Source organism: Nyctereutes procyonoides, unplaced genomic scaffold, assembly GCF_905146905.1.
Source record: "Nyctereutes procyonoides isolate TBG_1078 unplaced genomic scaffold, NYPRO_anot_genome, whole genome shotgun sequence".
Lineage (NCBI taxonomy): Eukaryota > Metazoa > Chordata > Mammalia > Carnivora > Canidae > Nyctereutes > Nyctereutes procyonoides.
The window spans coordinates 12,664,985-12,675,057 of record NW_026575125.1 but is presented as its reverse complement, the minus strand read 5'-3'; positions in this window follow the sequence as shown (position 1 = coordinate 12,675,057).

Below are 10,073 nucleotides of genomic sequence, written 5' to 3'. Positions count from 1 at the left end.
GAGGGAGAGGGAGAGAGAGAGGGAGAGGGAGAGGGAGAGGGAGAGAGGCAGAGACACAGGCAGAGGGAGAAGTAGGCTCCATACAAGGAGCCCAATGTGGGACTTGATCCCAGATTCCGGGATCATGCCCTGAGCTGAAGGGAGACTCTCGACCACTGAGCCACTCAGGCATCCCTCTTTTTTTAACTTTTTAATTTATTTTTATTATATTTTAATTTTTTTTGTCTCACATCTTATTCTTGTTGTGCCCAAGATTGCGAATCCGAGAAACCACCAAGGAGCCGACACCGATGCAAGTACATGAGGGTTTATTAACAAGCTCGAGTTTGGGTCCAAGTATACCCCACAGAGCAGAGCAGGGACTTGGACCCCGGAGGTGGGTTCCAGCTGAGTTTTATGGGCTGGTCTAGGGGACCTCCAGAAGCAGGGGAGGAATTTCTCAAGTTCTGTTTACATTCTGATGTGGGGCTTTCAAGGGCATTGAGCTCAGTTCTCATTCTAATATGGGGCTTAACTGAAGTAAGGTAAAGTTCAGCTCTTCTTCACAGGGGCCTCAGATGGCTGTACTTGTGCTAACGCTGAACTTAAGGTGGAATGGCCTTAATTTTCTCGACCTCCACAATTCTGTTGCTCAGCCTAGCTCTTCTCCACCTGCTCGTTATATGTACAATTTAAAGTTCCAGAAACAAAATATTCAGAGAACTTAAAGAATTAAAAATGTGAAAGATCCTGTGCATTTGGGGTTGCATGGTTGTCATTTTGTCTTGTATTTATTGTTTTATCTGATAATGTCAAATAAGGAAACAAAATGGTGAAGACAGAAATTAAATGATCTTGGTTTAAGTTTCAGCTTTATTATTTAATAAGTTTCCTTAATCTCTGTGCCTCAGTTTTCTCATCTGCAAAATGTAAAACATGTATTTACAAGTATTGACCTCAAGGAATTATTGTGAACATTAAATGAATTAATACTTCAAGAACACTTACAACAGTGCTTTTTTCATGATGACCACTCAAGAAATGTTAAGTATTACTAATACATTATTACCTATTTAGGAGAGCAGGAGAGAGGTTTTTTATTGATTGTGGTGCTGATGTTAGCAAAAATGTATTTCAGCAACTCATGGGATTTAAAGCAAAGGAGATCTATTGGGGAGAAACTCTTTCTTATTTTTTCTTTTGAAACCAATCACTTTCTATGGTATTGTGTTGATTAAGACTAAATTTGGCAATAAGTAATATAAAGTGCAACTTTTATGACTTAAATAGAGAGTTTTACATCTCTGGAAGCAGGAAGCTCCTGGCATTGGCTTGACAACTCAACTATGTCAAGGCCAATATCTCTTAATTCTGTAGGCCTTTCCCTGGGTGCTATAGCTCTAGGCATTAGGCAGCATCCAAGGCAGAAAGAAGGAGGAAAGAGTGATGCTAGCCATATTTGCCTATTTTATCAAGAAAGCAAAATCTTTCCTGGAAACCTTTTAAACAAATTTTTATTTGTCTCATTGGTCGGCATTATGTTACATGGCTACTACTGGTAGCAAGGGAAGCTGAAAAAGCTGATTAATAGAGTTTCCAGTATTTAAGTTTGAAAGCAGCAAGGGATAAGGGAATGATTATTAGGTCAGCCAATTAATTGCATTTGTTTCAGGTAGTATTTGGACTTTTTCTCAAAGTGAGCATTTGATCTAGCAAACTGCAGATTCTATTGAAAGAACAGTCTGACAGATTCTGTGATTTTCCATGAAAATCAAATGTTATTTCTGGAAGGAGCATTTTGTCCAACTCTTTCATCTTAATACTGCCTGACATATTAGGCAGTAAATATTTGTTGACTGAATAAAAATAACCAGAGAAATGGAAACCTAGAATGACTCTTCCTACTGGATCATTGTATTAGTCATTTATTGTTATGCAAAGTTACTCCAAAATTTAATTGCTTAAGAAAATAAATATTTATTATGCCATAGTTTCCATGGGTCAGGGATTTGTGAACTATTTAGGTGATGGTTCTGGCTTAGAATCTCTCATGAGGTTGCAATCAAGATGTCAGCCAAGACTGCAGTCATCAGAAGGCTTGATTGGGATTAGAAGATCTTTCTAGCTCTCTGAAGTTACTGTTGGTCATAAACCTTTGTTACTTATTGTGTAGATGTCTCCATAGGGCTGTTTGAGTGTTCTCATAACATATCAACTGGCTTCCCTGAGTGAGTGATCCAAGAAAGAGAAAAGTAGAGAAGCCACAGTATCGTTTATGATCTAGGCGTGGAAGTGATAAACATCACATCTGCCATATTCTATTGATCACAAAGACCAAGTCTGATTTAATGTGAGAGGAGACTATACAAGGGGCATAAATACCAGAAGGAAGAGACCATTGGATACCATCTTGGAAGCTAACTACTATAGTCATAGAGCCAGTTAGCTGTGAAATGAGAACTGAAAGTCCAGCTTTTCTGATTATCAACCTGTGGCCCTTGTCACATTCTTATTTTTATTTTTAGGTATGTTTTAAAAGCTAGAACTAACAATAAAGGGAAATTTTTGTTAAAAACAATCATCACTTAAGCTATAGCTTCCTCTATGTTTTGTACACACCCACACAGACTCATTGACCCAAACACATAAACAAAAATACACAGATATTTTGCTATGGCTCAATTCCTGTCAATATACCTTAGAGAGGATAAAAAACACAGAAGTCTTGCCTAATGTAGCTAAACCCCACAATTGGAAAATTATGATAGCTGTGTCATTGACAGGGTATAGATGTACCATCAGAATTATGCAGCTGGTTTACTCTTCCATCAGTGAGACGGAAAACAATCAAGAAAAAAGAAAAACCATCTGTAAGAAGGGAATGAAGCAAAAGGTAATTGAAAGATTTTTAAATGAAAAGAGCAGTTTTTATTTTTTATTGTGTGGCAAACCAGGTTCCCAAGCTATTTTTCCATGTGACTATGTTTGCACAGAAATACTGATTGGTAGAAAATTGTTTGCTGTAGTTGGGTCTTATTGGGAAAGGAGCCCACACTGAGTTTCAGCTTATAACAGTGATATTATTTTCCAACTAGAACTTAAAGTAAGTATAAATTTGTTTTCAGAATGGCCAGTCCGTTAACAGCTTGCAGAAATAAGCAGTTTTCAGTTTTATTCATTCTAGTTTGGGAACTAAAAATAATAGTGAGCATTTGCTTTATTTTAATAGTGTCCTTTTGTTCCTATGCCTCTGAAGCTCATCAAAACCATTTCTGGGTTTATGTCAATAATTTGACACCTCTTGGAATAATGAAGAGGGAAGGAACAAAGAAAGGATATTTTTGGTCTGGCCTCTTCTTTATAGAAATATATATTTCAAGTATCTTACATTAAAATTGAAATGGATTCCTTTTTGGCTCATATATTTATGTTTTTAAAACAAGTGTTCAAATCCAATTGAATATAGCTACTTAGTGATTTAATTTAATCTGAGTGTATGAAATAGATCATACTGCAGGGCCATTTTTATTCATTGAAAATACCAGTTGTTGAGAAAGGAAAGAAACTAACATTTATTGGAGCAGCAATATTGAATTAAAACCTATGCTAGGCAATGCTTATATGTTTTTGGTTTGAAATATCTTGATATAGTGAGCCAGTTATGTGCCCGATTTATAGCTGGGAGAACTGAGGCTCAGAGAGGGTAACATTCTCACCTGTTCAATGGCTTTTCCTTGAGTTCTTGCTTTAAGTGACATGTACTATACTGGATGGTGTAATTATAGTGGTAAATCGTGTTGTGCCCAAGATTGCAAATCCGAGAAACCACCAAGGAGCCGACACTGATGCAAGCACACAAGGGTTTATTAGCAAGCTCGAGCTTGGGTCCAAGTATCCCTGACACAATGGAGCAGGGACTTGGACCCCGAAGTGGTTGCAGCTGGGTTTTTTATGGGCTGGTCTAGGGGATTTTCAGAAGGGGTGGAGGAATTTCTCAAGTTCTGTTTACATTCTGATATGGGGCTTTCAAGGGCATTGAGCTCTGTTCTCATTCTATTATGGGACTTTCTGCCACTGGCTTGGGCTCTGTTCTCATTATATTATAGGATTCTCTGCCGAGGGCAATTCTGAGCTCTGTTGTCTTTCTGATATGGGATTCCCTGCTGAGGACATTCTGCAGTTTTTCCTGTAAAGTTCAGCTCTTATTCACAGGGGCCTAAGATGGCTAAACTTGAGGTGGAATGGCCTTAATTTTTCTCCTCCTCCACAATAGGACAAGGCCACAGAGCTAATAAGTGGAAAAGCCATGAGTAGGACCATGATGGTTTCAAACTCCAGCATCCCTTCATTTCACCTCTGTGTTCTTATACACAAATAACTACAACACAAGGAGGGATGTATGGTTGGTTGCAGAGAGGTATATATTTATAAGTTCATCTGGACATTCTGGTCAGGAGGCTTCCATAATTGCTCTTCTCCTGACACAGGCTTCTTCCTCAGTTGTGGAGACCTGAAGTTTCTTTTTTCTTTTTTTCTTTAAATTCAATTTATTAACATATAGTGTATTACTAGTTTCAGAGTTAGTGACTCATCAGTCTTTATAACACCCAGTGCTCATTACATCATGTGCCTTCCTCAAAGTCCATCACCCATTACCTCCCCCTCCACACTCTCCCCTCCAGCAACCCTCAGTTTGTTTCCTATGATTAAGAGTCTCTTATGGTTTGTTCCCCTCTCTGATTTTATCTTGTTTTATTTTCCCCTCTCTTTCCCTATGATCTTTCTGTTTTGTTTCTTAAATTCCACGTATGAGTGAAATAATAAAGATAATTGTCTTTCTCTGATTGAGTTATTTCACTCAGTATCAAGTTCCATACACGTTGTTGCAAATGGCAAGATTTCAATTTTTGATGGCTGAGTAGTATTTCCTGTGTGTGTGTGTGTCTATGGTTCCTTTTTTATATGAGTGCATGTCAGTAGTTATTTCTGACCATTCCTGTTCCAACCTGTGTATTCTGAGCTATTCATCATCTATTCCAACCTTCTCTTAGCTTATAGTCTTTAACAATAGAGGCTACAAGCTAAGAATTTATATCTCCAACCTCCTATTGATATGAGAGAGCTTGGTTCTTGTCTCACGGAGTTGAAGAATGAATCTCATGGATACAGAAGAATGAGTAAAGGAATAGAGAAGTTTATCAAGTAAAGATACAGAGAAAGCTCTCAGAAGTGAGAGGGGTCCCAACAGGGCTGCCACTGAGGGTTTGTAGGGTTGGTCTTTTAGAGAGCCTAATCAGGGAACCTAAATCCTTTTAACATTATCTATTGACATCACCATTGAGTAAGGACTATTGATAACATCTTTTTTTTTTAATAAAGATTTTATTTATTTATTCATGAGAAACACAGAAAGAGAGGTAGAAACACAGGCAGAGGGGAGGAGAAGCAGGCTCCATGCAAGGAGCCCGATGTGGGACTTGATCCCGGGGAATCCGGGATCACGCCCTGAGCCAAAGGCAGACACCAACTGCTGAGCCACCCAGGCTCAGATGTTATCAATAGTCCTTATTAGGACCAATAAGGACTATTGATAACATCTTTAATGGCTTACTTCTTCTTTGGGTTTGGTTATTCTTTGTTGGTCACCAGTAGCTGTTATAACAAGATACCCTCCCCACCCACACCTTAGGGCAGGGTGGTGGTCTGGCTTGTTCCTTTATCTCTGGTTTCCTTACACCCAGCATTTTTGGGATTTTTGTGAGCCTGCTTCTGTGGCCCCCTACCTAGCCGTGCCTAGCCCTGTTTGTCCCTAACTCACTATCTAGCTAATGTTGGACATATGACTTAGTCCTGGCCAATGAGACATAAACAGAACCTGCTGGGCTGCCACTTCTGTGTCTTCCTTCTTGCTTGGAACACCTATGATGCTTAGGGATGTCAGCCCTATTGCTAAGGATGGGAGAGACAGAAGGAGCTGTTTCTTCTGCCATCTGTGAGCTGCTGAAACATCCTTGGCTACCTGTTCCCAGAATTCTTGATGCCTGAAATAAATACATTTCTATTTGGATAAATTACTATCAGTGGATTCCCAGACATCCTTAACCAAAACACTGGCTTCTCCAGGTTATCTTATTATGCACCAAAGCCCTTCTGAAATATGTTTGAATTTTGATTTATTAACTCAGAAGATATACAGTGCTGGCTTTCAACCTTGAGGCTCCAAGCCATTTCCAAGGAAATAGTGGAGTTTAGTGGTGAGAAGCAGAGCCAGTCTCACAGGGGTGCAACCTGCACAGGACCCCATGCATAGCAGGACTTTATGCTTGGTTTGATGCTCTGCTGTCTCTGTCTTAAAAATTCTTAATTTTTGAACAAGGGGCCACACATTTTCACTTCCATTTAGCCCCACAAATTATATAGCTGGTCCAGGTGACAAACCAGTGTTTTCCATAAAAGAAATTTGTTGTTTAGAATAGAATTTTACCTGATAGTTCATCTTGCCTAAACAAACAGCAGGAATTCCTTTCTGTCTTAGTTACTATGACAATTTGATACCATTGCCTTTAAAATACTGCATTTCAAACTCCAACCATGATAATTTCCATGTAAGGATGTTAGCATGGATTTTTAAATTCCTTAATTTTATTTATTAGTTTACTATGCCAAAGGTTATCAAAGGTTATATCTTTCTGAGATCTAGATCAGTTATCTTTGGTGGCTCTGTCAGCATATATTATACTTTCCTTCCAATTCAAAAAGCAATCTGATTTTTGGGGAAGTGATATATCCCTTAGAAATATTTGTTCACAGACACTTTATTTACTACAGTCTTCAACTTATAGTCATCTCATTCTTTAGTAGAAATAAACAGAAGTCCTGTGTGGTTTATAGAAAAGCAGCCACAAAGAAGCCTCATTCTTCATGAGGTTTTTTTTTTTTTAATTTATTTATTTATTTATTTATTTATTTATTTATTTATTTATTTATTTATTTATGATAGTCACACATAGAGAGAGAGAGGCAGAGACACAGGCAGAGGGAGAAGCAGGCTCCATGCACCGGGAGCCCGACGTGGGACTCGATCCCGGGTCTCCAGGATCGCGCCCTGGGCCAAAGGCAGGCGCTAAACCGCTGCGCCACCCAGGGATCCCCTCTTCATGAGGTTTTATCCAGGTTAAGGAGTTATCCAATGCAGATATGTAATCAGCAGCTCAGAGACTTTGCTACCTAAGGAACTACTATTTTGTTTTTTCAGGCACTCCCCCATTTTAGCATTAATCCCAGCTTCTGTTGAGACTAATCTTCATATGAAATGCAATTGTTTGCATTATTCTGATCTAAGACTGTAATGAGATGATTAGATTTTTTTAGTCAAAAGACTAGTTTTGAGCAATGTCTCCTTTTCCTCAGTTGCAGTACATCTTAGTCAGTTGTGTTTATTTTGAGGAATACATATGGCCTTGGGAAAGGGCTGACAAAAACTGAGGGGGAATATTGCATTTCTTTGTTCTACACTTAAGTAAATCAGATACTTTGTTCTCTCCTTTTCCCCAAGGTGTCTTAGTTTGAAATAAATGTAATTCATTTCCAGTTATAGAGAGACTGTAAATTGGCCTTGGGTTTAACAATGTCAAAGCATATGATGAATGAAGAACACAAAGCCAGAGAAAAATGCATTTAGGAGGCCATTTTGGACTTAATTGGTAATCGTTGAAAAGACCTTCTCCTAGAGATTGTTGTTGTTTTTAAGATTTGTTTATTTATTTGAGAGAGAATGAGCAAGGAGAGAGGGAAAAGTAGATTCCCCACTGAGCAGGGAGCCCAACGCAGAGCTCGATCCTAGGACCCTGGGATCATGACCTGAGCCAAAGGCAGAAACTTAACTGACTGAGCCACCCAGGTATCCCTAGAGATAGTGAAATATGAAAAACGAGAGAGAAAGTTACTTAGTCAAACCTAGGAAGGACTTAGCTAAATTTGAGATTGTTACATGTAATCAAAACTGTTTGACAATTTCTAAAACCTCTATTTTGGGCCATTTACCACAAAGGCGTTTATTTTTAAAGACTTATGTGTTGGGTAATAATCCTTCCCCAAATGATTCTTCATCTAGCTTGAGTCCCCCCTCAGCACCACATCTAGAAATGTGGCATGAAGTTATGACAGGCCAGTGCTTTCAGTAGGGAAGTGCTTTGAAAATGGGCACATAGTGTGTGCAAGTGATGAAGGAGGAATTCTGACTCTCATTCTCAAATGTTTAAGCCTGTGCTCTTTCACTGCACTGCTTCATGAAGAAATAAGAAAGGGATTGTCAAAGACAGTTTGTTGCCCTCTGAATTCCTTCTCCTCTTCTCCCAGGCACTAGCATCTGTTCTCCCAGATCCCCCTGGGATTAGGTGTGTTGATGTGAACAGGTTCTCCTCAATGCCATTTGAAAATGTGCAGCTTTCAGCTGCCTTGCTCAGTCCCTCTTACTGCTAGCCAGAATGCCAGACTTGTCAACAAACCGGCTTTGACCATGGACATTAGGACTAAGCCTTGGGGGTCTTAGAGCCCCAGATGGAGGGACCCACAATCCCTGAATGACTTCATTCCCAGGACCAGGACCTCCTACCAAGGAATGTAGTCCATTGAAGTCCTGGGATAATTAAAAGAGGCCAAGGACCAATTACATTTGAAGGTTAGAACCCTCATGCAATATAACCCATATAATAATTTAATCGTATCTACAGGGTGTGAGAGTCCTTTATGGGTACTTATAGAGTGCTCAAGAATCTTCTAAAGCAAGAACTTTGGGGAAGATGATGGAGTAAGAGGATCCTACCTTGTCCGATGGATACACTGGTGTGGGTGTTATTTAGTTGTAAATAACCCAGAAAATGACCAAAGCTGGAAGAATAGACTCTCCACAGCTAAATGTGGAGAAGAGGCCACATTGAAGAGGGTAGGAAGGGCAGGGACATGGTTAGGAGCTAGAAAGAGAAACAGACCCTCACACCAAGCATCCCTGGCACGGGGAACTTACAGGAGGAAGACAAATCTCCATAAGATTTGGCTTTGAAAACCAAAGGGACTTAACTTCATGAGTTCAGTCAGTGGGGCTTAACACCTGGAACTTTAAAAATCAGGGGGTTTGGCTCTGCAGAGCCAAAAGGGTGAGAGGAAACTGAGTCACCACCCTTAAAGAGCACAATAAAGAGCCCTGCTGAGATACAACATAGCAGCAGTTTGAAAAATGCCTGGGTATATGGGAGAGAGATTTGTTTTTTAATTTTAAAGTGTGTACTAGAGGGGCAGGGATCTTTGGGAGACTTCTCCAAGAACAAAAGAGCTGGTGGATGCCATTTTGCTCCCCCACCCCCCACCTTTCCAGACTAAATACAAATACCTGCAGAAACTAGTGCAGTGCCAACACTTTCCATGCAACTTGCTAACAGTATGCCCTACCCTCACTCTCTCCTGCGGACACCTCTCCTCAAACCTGGCTGGCCACAGTCCTGTTCAGCTCTATGTACCCTCCGACAGCAGACCTACAGAAATCTTGCTAACACTGTGCCCCTTGCCCCCACATTTTCCTGCAAACTTGCCCCCTCCAATATGTACTTGGTTGGAGTTCCCACAACCCTGGGCAGTGTGCAAGCAGCCATGGTAGGACCAGCAATACTCCCAAGTGACTCCTGCCCTAGGGAAAGGGGAAGATAACCACATACACCAATATGACTGTGGACCCAACAGTGGGTTGATCTGACCAGACATTGGTCTGACTGCAGGCCCTGCCTACCAAGAAAGCTTCTCAGGGGACAACATAGGGAAAACACCCTGCAGCTTAGAGCTACTACATCTCTGGCAAACACCTGGTATGACTGAACTCAGGCCCAAAGCAGCCACGGACTGTACCAGTATAAGGACCAAATTTGGCCAACATGCAAAGAGAGCCATGGGAGATGATGACTGAAGGCAAAAGTGGCCCAGCCACAACAAAAGGCACATGCAACACACATGGGAGACATGCCTGAAGTGCCTTGGTGAACAGGGGACATGGCACTGCAGGGCACTATGGGACCTCTTCTTCATAATGACCCTACTTTCAAAAG